Here is a 16,255-nt window from a genome sequence, read left to right on the forward strand (position 1 = left end):
TGTCCCGCCGTGCGACGTCTGTGCTCAGTAGAAGGCTGTGCACATGTGATATGTACATATACGTGCGTGTGGTATGTGCGGGACGTGGACGGTTTTTATAAGCTGGTAGAAAGCAACGCCCTTGCCAAGGATTAACGCCAAGAACGGGCACGCTGAGACTATGAACGCGGACATGACGAGCGTCTTGTCAGATTGGAGAAAGAATTCAGTCCCTCTGTATCGGAGCGAGCGATACGTTCTCTGATTTGTCTCGTGGCCTATTTAACGTCCGTGGGAGAAGAGTTAGGGAAACGTATGGCAGCCGGCCAGACTTCTCGTTTCAACACTGTATTCATTTAGGGGAAAAAATCTACATTGACCTCTGAACTGGCTTTACGTTTTTCCTTTTTTTTTTTTTAATGTTTATTTATTTTTGAAAGAGAGGGGAGGAGAGAGAGAGGGAAAGAGAGAGCTGGTGCACAAGAGAGCACAAGCAGGGGAGGGGCAGGGAGTGAGGGGAACAGAGGATCCGAAGCAGGTTCTGTGCCGACAGCAGAGAGCCTGATGTGGGGCTCGAGCTCATGAACCGTGAGATCATGACCCGAGCCCAAGTCAGACGCTTAACCAAATGAGCCACCCAGGCGCCCCTACGTTTTTCTAATAATAACACAAAAACATTTACAATGATTAGTTTTTTTTTGTTTTTTGTTGTTTTCAAGCATTTGGTAATGTTTCCTCTGAAGGGGGAAAACGTTCTAGCTCTATCACTTGGTGGTAACTATGCCATCAATTTAGATCTATGCTGTAGTAACGTGTTGCTTGCCTTCCTTCTGCTAATGTTTGTCAGAAAGTTAAGCTGTGACCTCCTAGCTGCTGGTCCATGGGTCCCAGTGAAGTGTTCCTTTTGGCTGCCAATCCCTGTAGGAGAGACATTGACGTCCATTGATAACGATTGGCTAGATTTTAGTTTACTGCCATCGTTTGACAGTTTTCTGAGAAGGTGTGTGAGTCTTGCATTAGAGTATATAGCTCCTACACAGGAGTGCGGTTACAGATATGCTAGAACCTACCAAGCCGGAAAACCCCAGGTTTGGGTGAGGGGCTGAGAGAGTTGGATGAATGAGTGTGTTCATCCGAAAGTAGACTGAATCAACCCAAGTAGATTTAAGACAAGCCTTGGGCTTCCCCTGACTCTCCCCCACGAACTTTATTGGTGAGCGTCAACACCAACGAGAACGCTGTGACATTTTTTGTCTTTTTGAAAACACTGCGGGAGGGTTTGGGGATGCGAAACCTCCCCCCTCCCCCGCCCACCATCTCAGAGAGACCTGACTGGCCCCAACTACATCCCGTGGCAGCCTGGTGACATTGACTTGTCCCATGCCCCCACATCACCGTGGGGATGCCACCCAAGGTGAGGTCATGGGACCGTAATTAGAGGGGTGCGTTTCAAAGGGGTATCCTGCTCCCAATAGGAGTGAGTGCTTTGGGCGGCAAAGAAGTGAGTGGAGCTAAGGTGGCCTGTGGGGACTGGGGAGATGAGAAAAGGGAAGTGATGCTGCGGGAACAAAATCCTCCCCGAAGCGACACCATCGACATACGCATGTGGACTGAGACGTTTAGGCTCCTAGCTTTTGAGACCACCGCACTCGATATCAGCCTAAAATCTCAATGCAGTTTCCACCACGGTGTTGAATTTACTGAGGGTCTGGTAGGACGGATGGTGTCCCCTGACCTCACTGAGATTCACCTCTTTTAACAAAATTCCAGCTCATGAAATGGCCTAAGCCATTAGGCCAATCACGTGACAGCACCTGATTACAGCTACGTGGCCTTTTGCTGAGCTGAGTGACACCAACAGAGACTTCCCAAAGGGCCCTGGAGGTTACTTGGGGGAAGCAACTCCGTGTGGATGGAATATCTCACAGAGGAAAGAGCCTCTCTGGATAACTGCCAAAGCTGTATTTCCTGGAGGAGCTTGGAGAAAGGGCCCCTCTCTCTGTAAATCGACCTCGGGACCAGGTTTGGGCTGGCACCATCCCGCAGGGATGCCCTGACTGGCTCTCCCTCCCGCCTCCTGCAGTCTTGCCTCCTGGATCTGACCCTCTCCCACCTTCTTAGGGTACTGACTGGATTACGTCCCAGTAAAGGCAGCATCCCATGGTGGGGCATTAGCATAGAGCCACTTTATATCAGTTATAACCAAATGATATTTAAAAAAAATTTTTTAATGTTTTTATTTATTTTTGAGACAGAGACAGAGCATGAGCAGGGGAGGGGCAGAGAGAGGGGGAGACACAGAATCCGAAGCAGGCTCCCAGGCTCCGAGCTGCCAGCTCAGAGCCCGACGCGGGGCTCGAACTCACGGAGTGTGAGATCATGACCTGAGCTGAAGTCACATGCTTAACCGACTGAGCCACTCAGGTGCCCCTAACCAAATGAGATTTTAATCCCGATTTGCTTCGGGGCAGTGTTCTTCATCTTTATTTAATCCTAGTGAGAAGTGTCTCTTCCTTGTCCTACATTCTTGGCCAAGTTGAAATCTCTGTTAAGTCAGTCAAATCGCCACATCTTTCCTAGGCCTTAAAACTACACACAGTGAATTTTTATAAAGTAAATTGGATATTCTGCAATTAAGTAGGACATTTGAGTTACCCTGAGGCCCAACAGGGGGACATAAATTCCTCCTGGTGATTTTGTTCTCTTTTCCCTACCAGTGTCTGATAGAGATGCTAAGCATCTAGAAGAAGGAGCCTACGCTGGTTAAGTGTTATAAACAAAGGGCATCAAAGTCAGAAATTTTGGAGAAATTGCATGGTAGATTGAAACAGTGATACCTGGATTTGGTAGCTACATATACAAGGGAAACCAAAACCTTAATATAGAAGTGTCCCTGGGGTGCCTGGGTGGCTCAGTGGGTTAGGCGTCCGACTTCGGCTCAGGTAGTGATCTCGCGGTTTGTGAGTTCAAACCCCGCGTCAGGCTCTGTGCTGACAGCTCAGAGCCTGGAGCCCGTTTTGAATTCTGTGTCTCCCTCTCTCTCTGCCCTTCCTGCTCGCACTCCGTCTCTGTATCTCTCAAAAAAAATAAACGTTAAAAAAAATTTTTTTTTAAAAAAGAAGTGTCCCTAGTGGAAAAATAAAAAATCTACTGTCAACTTAACATTATCAGGTACCCCCAACAGTGAAGGCAGATAATTTTCTTTATGAGGCTCTTGTTGATGACCCGAAACCATGTAGAAAGGCTGTTATCAGGTTAGAGCTAAAAGACTGTGGTTTTCAAATCCTTCCGGCTTTGAAAGACTTGAAAGTGAGGGCATCCGTCCTACCTGAGAACAGATTTCCCCCCCCCCCCAGGGGCGGGGTAAGGGGGGAATACTGAGATGAAATGCTGAGGCATAAGCCTTACATTTCTTCATGCTTTAGGTTTACGTAGTCAGTTACCATATCGCTTTGAGTTAATCCCTGTGTCGCCATGGTTTTATTCTGATTCAAACACATTTTTAAGGCCACGAAAAACGTTAGTAGTAATCACAGTTACCATCAGTTAGGCCTCTAATGGGCTCGTTGCTGTGCTCAGTTATTTACAAACATGGCATTCTTTCATCCCCACCACAAATTTACAAGGGAAGTACGAGCTGTTAGAAATACAGTGTATAGAAATACACTACTTGGGTCCCAAGGCTGATCAGATCGAGGAGAGCGCCCAGGCTTGGCCGGTTCTAAGGCTGCACATTAACCACTCTCCCAAAAGCACATAAACATAGCTTACTAGTTTTGCCTTTATTTACTGTCATGGATGATGATACAAGAAACAAGCATCCTGGAACTGAACCAGCAGGGCCGTGTTAGAGGCAGACATTTAACCGTCCAAGTGCACGGGCTGGCTGATATCAGCACACATGGGGACCTCTGGATGTTGGCCTCCTGACCCACCATGGGCTTTCCTATTCCTTTGCAGAGCTGGTCACTAACACCAAGTGACAGAGCACGGCTGAGATTTATGTGTGGATCACACATTGGAAAGAGAGAGAGGGAAAAAAAAAAAATTCATCTTGGATCTTGTATCCAACTCCAAATTCCTTTTTCGTTGAGTTTGACTAAGCAGAAATACATTTGATTTCATTCTCCGCTCTCCATAATCTTGAACACGTTCTACGAGCCACAAAAATGGGCTTGTAAATTCCTCTGTTCTTTCATAAGTGGGCGTATGGGGATGAATGCATCCTGATTTGGGTATCAGAAGAATAGTGGCCTCATAAAATGAATTGGGGAGCAACCCTCCTCTTCTGATTTTTTTTTTTTTTTTTGAAAGGATTTCTGTAAAAATGGGGCTGAATCTTCCCTAAATGTCCGATAGAACCCTCCAGTGACACTGGCTGGGACTGGGGATTTTCAGAAGCATTATATATATATAAATATATATTTAATATTTATATTAATATTATATAAATATTATATATTTATATAAACATATAAAATATATATATATTTTTTATGTGAATGTGATTCCTAGAGCCTTTTAATTATGAAATTTTTATGATTATCAGAGTATTCAGACGATCTGTCTCATCTTTGCTGACTTTTGGTCTTTTGTGGTCATGAGGAACTGGCTGATTTCTAATAACTTGTTGGATTTATGAGTGAAAAGTGCTCAGTGGCATTTCTTTATTATCCTCCGACTGGCCGCAGAACATGTTGGGATATCCTGTTTTCTTCTTGATATTGGTGATCTTCAAATTCTCTCTTCTTATTTTTATAAGTCTGGCTGGATGTATCAATTCTGTTGACCTTTTCAAAGAACTACCACTTTGTGGTATTGATTTTCTCTATTGTTTTATTGTTTCGATTTCATTGATTGCTGGGTTGTTGTGTTTGTTTTTTTTATTTTATTTTCTTCCTTCTGTACATTTTAGCTCTATTTTGCTCTACTTTATGTAGTTTTTTGAGGTAGGAAGTGAGATTATTGATTTCAGACTTTTCCCCTTTCTCATGTAAGCATTTAGTGCTGCGGGTGTCCTCTGTAGCCCTGATTTAGCAGAGTACCACGTACTTTGATGTGCTTTATTTGCATTTTCATTCATTGTATGTGTTTTTTCTTCTCTTTGAGATTTCCTCCTTGATCTGTGGATTATTTAGAAAGGTTTTAATACCCAGGTGTCTGGAGGTTGTCCTGTTGTATTTCTGTTACTGGTTCTAGACTGATTCCATTACGGTCAAAAAACATACTCTGTATGATTTCAATCCTTATTAGATTGTTCACGTCGGGTTTACGGACCAGGATACGGTCTAACTTGCTAAATGCTCCACACACTCTTGAAAAAGCTGGGCATTCTGCTGATGTTTGGTGCAGTGTCCAGACGTGGCAGTTACATCCTGTTAGTTTATTTCGTTGTTCCGATCTTCTAGATTTCTGCTGGTTTTCGGCTTACTAGTTCTCTCGGTTGCTGAGAGGCCACAGTCATGACTCCAACTCTTAAGAAGTTCCTACAGTCCTGACATGAATCTCAGGGCAAAGGTTTCCCTGAGGTCCGAGGATGCAGGGGAGGCTTTGAAAGTTATTTCAAGCACGTTTACGGGGCACCTGGGCGGCTCAGTCAGTTGGGCGTCCGACTTCGGCTCAGGTCATGATCTCATGGGTCGTGAGTTCGAGCCCCGCGTCGGGCTCTGTGCTGACAGCTCGGAGCCTGGAGCCTGCTTCGGATTCTGTGTCTCCCTCTCTCTCTGCCTCTCCCTCACTCTCTCACTCTCTCTCTCTCTCTCTCTCTCTCTCTCTCAAAAATAAACAAACATTAAAAGATAAAATAAAATAAAATTAAATTAAATTAAATTAAATTAAATTAAATTAAATTAAATTTGGGTTCCCCGCCCCCCCCCCCCCAAATAAGAAAGAAATGTTTCATTTCCTTAAGAAAAGTTAGAAATAGTCTGGAAAGGAAGGCCCTGGGACCCGTGGGTCCGGGTCGGCTGTTCCTAGACATGGTGCCCGCATCCCTCTCTCCTCCGACTTCCAGCACTTTGCCTAATGCCTGTGATGATACTACTTTCGGCTTAGCTACAACAGTAATGTAGATGCCTGTCTACAACAGACAGCCCAACAGTTCTGCCCTTCCGGGGGATCAGGAGAGTCGGGATTCTTGAATGTCGGGAAAGTAGAACGATAGGAAGATAGAGCGGCCGCGGAGCAGAGCAGGAAGGGGGGAAACGCAATGCTTGAGCGAGCCCTGAATCCGTTTAGGTTATAAGGGCAACCGATCCTTTGGTGTAGATTCTGCAAACTGAGGGGATACGGGTCGGGTCGCCTCTGCTTTCTCGGCCCCTTTCCTGCGCCCCTCCCCCGCTCGGGCTGAATGCTTCGTTTGTGCTAAACACCGGGTTCATGGAGCGCTTTCCATGAAAATGTTTCACTTTTGAAATGATAGCTCAGGAGGAAGCCAGGGAAGGGAAATCTTCAATAACGCATCCTGCGGGGCAAAGGCCCAGGCAGCTTTTGTGGGGCTTTTCCTTAAGCCTGTTTAATTTCCTTCTGCTCTGGACCTGTCCAGGGATCTGTGTTGGGTAAATGACAAGCCAACCCACCTTGCAAAGCGGAACTGGAGTCCTTGCAGGAGACGGTGGCGGGGTGGGGGGGGGGGGGTCTTTAGAATTGTTCGAGCTTCTTCACTCACTCTGCCATTTGTGTTTAACCTAAGCCTCCCTTGGACTTTCCCTTGCACTGTGCTCAACAGCCGTCATGAGGAATGCAGAGTAGGAATAGAATTTAAACGCTCCATTTGGTTACGTGAGACTGAGGGTCAGCCTCCCGTCCCATGGGGAGGCTCTCTCATCAGAGCCAGAAAGGGGGCTTCTACCCCCTCAGTGTTTCCAGATTCGGTGACACGTGTTGGTTGCAAAAACCCAGCAAGCTTCCTCAGTCTGGCGGAGTCTGACTTTGAGAGATTCTGCCCTTGGGTTTGAACTTTGTACCACACACATGCAGGCTCCAAGGAGAACATGCAGACAAGAGTACGATACCTTCCAGAAAACTTGGAGATGTGTTATCACCCCTCCCCTCCCCCTTCGTAAGACAGAAGTTGGAGCTTCCCCACCTCTCGCAGTAGAGAAAACGGACACAAGCCTTGCAAACAGGCTTCCCGCTGTCCAGTGAATCAGAAAGAAGAATGATGGATGCAGATAACGAGTGTCTGCAATGAATTCAAAATATATGTAAATAAAAGGCACACAGAAGAACATCGAGGGGGGAGAAAACCAGGTCAGGGCATGTAGATCCTGTTTGTTTCATTTTGCTAACTGATGATCGGATAACAGCATAGTCCAGGAATCTTTGGGGACACCCTGACCTTTAGGATATAGATTGCATTGATTCAAACCTCCATTCTACATAACCAGGAAACCTTTTCTGTGTAGAATTGGGGGGGGTTAGCCCATCGGAAATACTAACTCTGTAACGGTCCATTGGATTTTTCTGTGCCTCTCTGGATTCCTGGGAAGAGCTTGGAAATGCTGTTCTCACTCCCTCACATGGTGTGGGTGTTACTGTACCCGGTGCTCCCTAAAATTTAATGAGCATGCATTCCACCCGGGATCTTGATCAAATGCACACACTGACACAGTAGTTCTGGGGGAGTCTCGAGATTCTGCATTTCACGCTCACGCACAGGGGATGCTGAGGCTAATGGTCTGTCATCTGGGGAGCGATGTCGTAGCTAGCAAATTTTTAATCGTGGCTGGTCTGTGCATAAGCTGTTGTAAAGGGACAGAACCTGCACAAATTCACTCTACAGCGGGATGTTATTTCTATTTTAGGCAAAAATCTAATACTTCATAGCTATCCTGTGACTCTTAGGAATTATAGCCAGTGAGTGTTTAGAATTAATGTGCTAATGTGTACAGATCCAAATTTTGAGAGAGAAAGTACATACAGCATGATTCCACTACCCAGCGGGGACTCTTAAGTGCTAAAATAATGAATAATACGTGTACCTATTTTATTTGTTTTCGAGAGACAGAGCATGCTCATGAGTGGAGGAGGCGGGTAGAGAGAGCGAGAAGGAGAGAGAGAATCTCAAACGGGCTCCGGACCCAGTGCCGAGTCCGACACGGGGCTCGATCTCCTGACTGTGAGATCATGACCTGACCCCAAATCAAGAGTCGGGTGCTCAACCAACTGAGCCACCCAGGCTCCCTGTGTACCTGTTTTCAAGTTAACGTGCACACAGAGGATTAGGTGTGTGTGTGTGTGTGTGTGTGTGTGTGTGTGTGTGTACGTGTGAGAGAGAGAGAGGGGGCAGAGAGTGTGCGAAGATTTAAAAGGCTAAATGGAACCTCCTCCATCATCCATTTCAAATAGGAGTAAGAGCAAAGCTATAGTTAAATGTTATGAAATCAAATAGAAAGACAGCCTAGGGGTGCCTGGGTGGCTCAGTCGGTTAAGCGTCCGACTTCGGCTCAGGTCGTGATCTCGTGGTCCGTGAGTTCGAGCCCTGTGTCGGGCTCTGTGCTGACAGCTCAGAGCCTGGAGCCTGCTTCGGATTCTCTCTCTTTCTCTCTGTCTCTCTCTCTGCCCCTCCCCCTGCTCGTGCTCTGTATCTCTCTCTCTCTCTCTCTCTCTCTCTCTCTCTCTCTGTCACACAAATAAATAAATGTTAAAAACAATAGAAAGCCTAACAGGCCGACCCACATCAACAAACAAATACATATACATTTTTCAAAGTTTGGACATTCGCCCAAGGAATAGGTCACAGACTCTTTGGGCCACTTTCAGGGGTAAAATATGTTCGGATTTTCATGTGCTTAGTGACTTGGGAATTTCTACAAACGTAAAGTAACCACGTTCTCATCAAAACCCATTTCCACCGACTAATTCTGAAAGCGTTCAGGTGGTAGGGAATAACCAGGCCCTGAAAATCTACTCGTAGCATCCTTAGTTCAGGACTCTGCCTCCTTCCCTTTTGAGTGTTTACCAAAGGAGTGGGCACGGTAGTATGTGGTGGAAAGACGTAATCGTCCGTGACGCATGCGTACTGGAAAACAGCCGCAGCCACGGCTCCTTTCCTGATAGGTCTGCGCAGAAGTTAAATAAGCAGTAACATATGAGCCTCCTTTTTCCTTGTAGGAGTCCTGCTTGTGTTGTGATAGAATATTGTGCATATGAACATCTCCTAGTAAGAAAAAAAAGATTATTGTCTCTTTAATGTTGTTCCGAAACACGTTTGGGATGGTGAGAAATGTACCTTAATGGAGTCTGTAAATTTTTTTTAACTGGAGCACTTGTGTAAAGTTGACAGTGAACCCTGTATTTTTAGCTTGACTTCTTCGTCAGCATCAATGCAATAGGAGTTTTATCTGTAAAAAAGTCTTTCTCTTTCTTTGTTCTTAGGGTGCTCCTCACCTTGAAAGAATTTAGAATACCTGTGTGACGAGTAAAATACATTAATCTCTAGGTAGTGGGATTTTCTTTTTCTTTTTTTAAGTTTATTTATTTTGAGAGAGAGAGAGAGAGAGAGAGAGAGAATGGGGGAGGAGCAGAGAGAGAATCCCAAGCAGGCTCCTAGCTGTCAGTGCAGATCAACTCCGATCAGCACAGAGCTGGACCCCGGGCTCAAGCTCATGAACTGTGAGATCAGGACCTGATCGAAATCCAGAGTCAGCTGCATTTAACTGACTGAGCCCCAGGCGCCTTCAGGTTCTCTTTTTTAGTCTTAAATCGCCTTCCCCAAGCTTGATGGTTTTTAAAAATATTTATTCAACTATCCTATGTAAAATGTACATACATGTTAATGTTTAAAACCTCGTAAGTCAGATTATCTATTTTTTAGATACATTTTTTAAAATGTATAACCAATAATCACTCAGAGAAGCAATGCAGAAATTGTCACACTTGACCACTCTGAGGTAGCCATTTGTACCCTTGGGGGTGTGCATTATTATGTTCCTAAAAGCAGAGGGGGTCGGTTATCAAAGAGTTACACAAGGATTTAATCATCTGATTTCTGTTAACATCAGTGGAAGTCACATGGATAAATCCTCTTGGAACATGCTGTTCTGAAAATAGGATTCTGGAAAAGGTTTCTATGGAAATATTCATGTGTTTCTTTCATTAATTGGCCTAATTATTCCATTTACTGAAATGGGAATGAGAAGCTGGGGTTATGGGAAAGGATAACATTATTAGGAACAATAATAGGAATTATGCTATTTTTAGGTCTGAAATCTTAACAGGTTACCAAGACAATACAGGTGGCCAGGTTCCCTCTGTCCCCTAGGAGGTTATAGTAAAAGAGATTTATTCAACGTCTTTCTTTTTCTTTCTTTCTTTCTTTCTTTCTTTCTTTCTTTCTTTCTTTCTTTAAGTTTATGTGATGGTGGGGGAGGGGCAGAGAGAGAGAGAATCCCAAGCAGGCTCTGCATTGTCAACCCGGAGCCAGATGCAGGGCTCCAACTCATGAACCCTGAGATCATGACGTGAACCAAAGTCTCATACTTAACAGACGGAGCTACCCAGGCTCCCTCACAACATGTTTCTAATAGTTACTTTGGCACTTTGCATTTTATGTAGCTTCTGGTGTTTACATATTTATGAATTAGGTAGTTAAGCACTCCTGGTATGATTGGGATTTCTGCTTTTCTATAAAGATAAGGAGTAAAACAGATCATAACAGTACCTTTTATTTTATTTTATTTTTTATTTATGCAACAAAAAGTGGAAACAGTAGTTCGTTAGTGAAAAGATTTGGATTAGAGATGGCAAGGAAAGAAGAGTGGCAAGAAAAGCAAAACTCTAACATTCCCCTGCGGTGTTCCTAAGAGAGAACCTGAACTCCTTAAAGGACCGAAACGGCAATTCCAAGTGGTCAGGTTTACTGATGATTTCGCTGAACTAAATGAAGAGAAGTTAGGATGTTTTGTGAGGTATGTAGTCTTGGCGGAGCCTTCTAATTTCCTCTACCTTTTCTTTCTGGTTCATTTGTTGTCAGTTTCTTGTTAATTTCTGCCCTGAGCTATGCCTAGAGCTAAAAGTTGCCCTGGTTTTCAGCCCCTCCTTTCTTTGGAAGCACTTGGTTGTTTCCATTCTTCAAGGTCCATCTTCATTGCTTCACCGTCTCCAGGTCTGCCTTCTCATTTTATTTACTTTCTATCTAATTCTCTGGACCTCTCTTTTTCCTTTTTCTTTCTCCTTATCATAAATACGCTTTTCACTCCAAACTCGAGGTGATTTCATATCATGCTCTGGTTGTCTGCATTTCTTCTCATTTTAATGTATCCAATTTATTTCTTTCCATCCCACACACTCCTTTCCATTATGAGATAGAACACCTCATTCTTCCAGAGACATTCATGATCCAACATTCCAATGATGAAGAAGAATGTACTGGGTTTTCCCCGCCTTCTTTTTTTTAAAAAAATCTTTTTAATGTTTATTTTTGAGTGAGAGAGAGAGAGAGAGAGTGTGAGCGGGGAGGGGCAGAGAGAGAGAGGGAGACACAAAATCCCAAGCAGGCTCCAGGCTCTGAGCCCGACGCAGGGCTCAAACTTGTGAACCATGAGATCAGACCTGAAGTCTGACGCCTAACCGACTGAGCCACCCAGGGCCCCCCTCCCCACCTTCTGAACACAGAACATGAAGAGTTCTTTTTTTTTTAAATCTTTATTTTAGAGAGAGAGAGAGAGAGAGAGAGAGAGAGGGGAGACACAGAATCCGAAGCAGGCTCCAGGCTCTCAGCTGTCAGCACAGAGCCTGACACGGGGTTCGAACCCACGAACTGTGAGATCATGACCTGAGCCGAAGTCGGACACTCGACCGACTGAGCCACCCAGGCGCCCCAGAACATGAAGAGTTGTAAACTGTCCTCTCCACGTTGCTGTCCTGAGAGCCAATATAAAGTTACCCTCCGAGTTAGTGAATTCACTCAGAATTTCTAGTGATAAAAAAGGAAAGAGTATCTTTAAGAATGTTATTTTTATTTTGTTTCCCAAATTCGGTGACGCCGTGGTACCCACAGGAAAGTTGTGTTTACATTTGTCACTTCCACGGGGTTTACTATTGCTTCGACCTTTGGGTGTTCCTTCTTTGAATGGGGAGGAGTGTCCAAATCATGAAATTTGAAGGATACAATCTCAGAAGTCAGCAGTCCTGAAATACGCTTTCTTCTTTTCTGCTGTCTTCGGACGTGGCTGCTTTTTTTCAGGGAGACAAGTGTATATTCGGCTCAACCAATCTGCTTGCACCCACACTTGCTGGTTGGCCCCTTCCCCAGACCATCAGCGTATGAACAAATTCTCACCCCCCCATCCCTGAAATGCCAGGGGTCTTCCTGTGCACATGAGTGGCTCCTGAACGTTATAGTTCAGAGCCGAGCAGCCATCCCTGCAACCCAGAAAGACTGCAGGATTGTTGAGCCTGGGAGCAGTATTATAATGCTCAAAAAAAACCACGATGACTCACGCACCCATTTTAGAGCCAGTGGGGGTCAGATGCTTACAAGTAGGGTCACTAATTGATTCAGTTGTTACAGCATGATTCCATGGCACAGGCATTTCTGCACATCTGTTCAGTTGGAAGAGCGTGTCCACAACGTGCAGTGGCTTTCACACATAAGCTCTTGTCCAAATCCCCAAAGCTGCCACGGGCCTCCCTCCGTGGCCTCTCCCAGGTGCTACTACTCCCAGCTGCCTGCTGACCCTCCCCTGGCCGCCGCGGTGGTTTCCATGCCCTTCAAGGACTGCCACCAAGCCCTCACTGCCTGCTGACGTCTTCTCCGGGATTCCCCTCACCATTTCCCTGAAGGCACGGAGAGACTCATTATAATTGCATTTTTAACACTCTCCCGGATGCCCTTAGTCTTGTGTTTGGTTTTTATTTTTGTAGGGGGTCCAGCACCATTGCGCTTCTCATGAGCCATGTGGGTCGTAACTGTTTTGGGAATAAGAAAGTAATGGCAGAAAGAGGGGCCAGAACAGCGCCCCAAACACACTTCACAGCACGTGGGGTGGTGCAGCGGAGCTCATGTTGGAGGCAACGTGAGAACATGCGATGATAGAATTTGCCGAGCCAGCCCCAAGCAGCCGTTCCCCCCCCCCCCCCCCATAGCAACTTACAAACAAACGGTCCTCTAATTACTCACCTAGGCCCAGAGGGGGTTAGCCAGAGTGCGGGTGGTATTACACCACGGAGATCAGAAGGCTTGGGTGCTCCCGGGGGAATCTTGATGGACACCTGGATTTTTCCACTTGAGACTAACTAGATCTATCTGGGAGGAAAGGCTCCGCTCCTACTGCGGAGGTGAGTCAAAGAGAAGGATCCAAAACATAAATCAGAGAGAAGAGCTCCTATCTTGCTGAAAATTGTGGCAAGAGTTAAGAGAAAATCGTTCTGATGAGGAATTCTTGCTGTTTTCTTTTGCATACGTAACTTCTGTAAATTGTCAAAACGACACAGTACTTGCAGTAAAGGATTTCTTTTTAAAAAGACACGAAAATGCCATGCCCACGCAATAATGAATTATAATTACTTTTGCCTCTTCTTTCTCTGCCTTGGAGCTTATGTATGTACACGTTGTAGATGTATACGTGCATTGCAATCCCAGATTATGCCACTTCCTTATTAATACGGCATTTTTACTTACCCGAAACTCCTTTTTCATTTGCACGGAAACTAATTCTTCCAGTGTGTCTGTGACACTGCCTTTTTCAGATGTAGAATCGTGTTGGCAGAGGACACGCATGTTGACCCAGAACATTCTAAACAGTATACAAAACAACTCCTAGAACTCGTTAGGGAATTTAACAACGTTGCAGACTCTAAGGACGATATGTAGAATCAATATACAGTGTACAATATTTATATATATATATATATTTGCAGGAAACAAATGGAACGTTGGCAAATTCAATTTGGAATAGTGTGTGACACGGTTTTCAGAGCAATAATAGCCATCGCCCTGCTCCCAACCCGGTAGGTCCAGGGCGGCTCAGGGCATTGCCTCAGTCATTGGGGATCACTCCCTGTGAGCCCCTCCCCCCCGCACGACATCTTCTAGAATCACAGCAGTTCTAGTCCTTGTGTTCCTGGCTTCTCCTTCAGAGCAAGGGCAGAAGCATATAACGGGTGAGGGGAAAGACTAAGGCTTTCACAACTCTCATTTTCTAGCTTCTTCAACTTCCAAGTCCAACAGATAGTTCATAATAAACTGGTTATTGGCTTGCCCCTGCTCTCCCCAAGCTGGGACGACTCCGCAGAAGTTTCAGGGTATTTTTCCACCGGCTGTCAAGCCCTTTGTCTTTTTAATTTCCCGTTGTTAAAACTGATACAATTCAAGGGGCTCAGGCTCTTTGCATTGGAGTCTACCTCAAGTGCCTCTGTGAAGGGCCCCACAAAGGAGATGGTTGCCTTGGCAACAGGAATGTGGCAAAAAAAAAAAAAAAGAAGAAAGAAAGAAACATGGAACATTTACTCCCCACCTCCTTCCCTAGTGCCCTTCAGCACTGCGGTTTGCCAGGCACAGAAACTACAAAATCAAGACAAGAGTCCCAGCTCTTGATCAGTCAGTGACCGGAAGGTAATACTACCAACCACCTGCTCCGTTTTCCTGTTAATAAAGACAGTTCAGCTGTGAAATGGGCATGTTCTCATTATGACTTTAGCTGATCTTTTTTAGACAGGTAAACATGGACAAAGGGGAAACTGGGTTTTAAGAAATCTGTGCATGTGCGTGTGTGTGTGTGTGTGTGTGTGTGCACGCGCGTGTGTGGTTGTCCTAATGAGCTGAATTTTAATGACTGGTAGCACTTTTACATATATTTTCAGCCCCTGAAATTTGCATCAAAGGTATTTTTAAATGTCTGGCAGGACTTAATGGCATGTTTGGCAACCGCTGTGAAAATTAATGCATTAGTTTGGCAAAACTTACGACATACTTATTAAGCATACTTCTAAATAAGCTCCCAAATGCCTTTCTCCCCCTATTAAAAACAGTAAGGCACATAGAGACCCGTGAACGTACAGATAGGTGATCTCTGAAGTCTAATTTCAGAGATGTCATTGGGCAAGTCTGGGGATGAACTGATGGGGTTTTTCAGCCCTGAGCGCTCACTGTGCCCCAGGATATCAGTAAAACCACGTCGGGGGCCGAAGCTTTACCTCTTCCCAATGCACTTTATCCCTCTTCTCTGTAGTTTTTGTCTTCTCAGAGCAATGAAAGAGAATATGCATACTGTACGGTTGTTGGTTTCTGAGATTCGGCTCCTGGGCTTGTCAGTTATTGAAGGGTATTTACTGTACTGCAGGCTTTTGCTTCTTGTACCGAGAAGTTTTAAGAGTTTGGCAACAGATTTAGCCTCCTGTCCAGGAACAAGTCTTTCGCACAAGTAACAAAGCTCAGAGAACTAGGATCTGCTTTGAGTGTAGGGGTAGGCGTAAACCACTTTATTTCCTCACACATCTGGGGGCTACGAGGCCAATTTGAGCCCTTCTGAGCCCTCTTTCCTTGGCTTGCAGAAATCTGCCCCCTTCTTTTTTTTTTTAATTTACTTATTTGAAAGAGAGAGAAAGTGCAAAAGTGCAAGCAGGGGAGGGGCAGAGAGAGAAAATCCCAAGCAGGCTCCCCTGTGGTCAGTGCAGGCCACGATGCCTCCATCTCACGAGTCGTTGAGATCACGACCTGAGCCGAAGTCGGACGCTGAGCCTGTAGCAGGATTCTCGCACAGAGAGTCACGACACCAGGCTTTTCTGTCCAGGAAGCCACTTTATTCGTGCCGGCACCGCTCAGTTGGGTTCGTACCCGAAGAACTGAGCCCCGAGCACCATGTAGCATAATTTTTTTCTGTATTTTCTGCCTCTTTGCCTCTCATCTATGGTAACACACAAACGTGCAGTCTGATTAAGTGGTCTCATGTTACAAGGTCATGAGGGATGCTGTCATGTGCGCGCATAGCCAGGTTGCCTTGAGGTGGTTCCCCCCCCCCCTTAGGGAGGGGACCCTACCGCAGACCAACTGAGCCACCCAGGTGCCCCTACCCATTCTTTTTAAACCGAGGAGTTGAAGAGAGATGTTAAGATGCAAACCCCATGTGCTTGGCCGAAGCATCCTTATAATGTTGTCAACAAACACGAGCCCATCAGATTCTTTTACCGCCAGCTAGAATTAACCAGAACAGAGACGGCATCTCTGTGTTCCTTCTCATTTTAAGCCACTCTAACGTGGCAGGAGTGACATTATACCTTCAGGAACTGGATGGCATACATTAAACATCGCATTGTATCCGTGTGTGTTTGTAAG

General features: G+C 45.3%; 1 protein-coding gene across 32 annotated transcripts in view; it reads left to right on the forward strand.

Annotated features, from left to right (window-relative positions):
* ARPP21 (cAMP regulated phosphoprotein 21) overlaps positions 1-16,255 on the forward strand; it is a 156,779-nt gene that overhangs the window by 104,833 nt on the left and 35,691 nt on the right. The window lies entirely within an intron of this gene.

This window comes from Neofelis nebulosa, chromosome 5 (genome assembly GCF_028018385.1).
Source record: "Neofelis nebulosa isolate mNeoNeb1 chromosome 5, mNeoNeb1.pri, whole genome shotgun sequence".
Classification (NCBI taxonomy): Eukaryota; Metazoa; Chordata; class Mammalia; order Carnivora; family Felidae; genus Neofelis; species Neofelis nebulosa.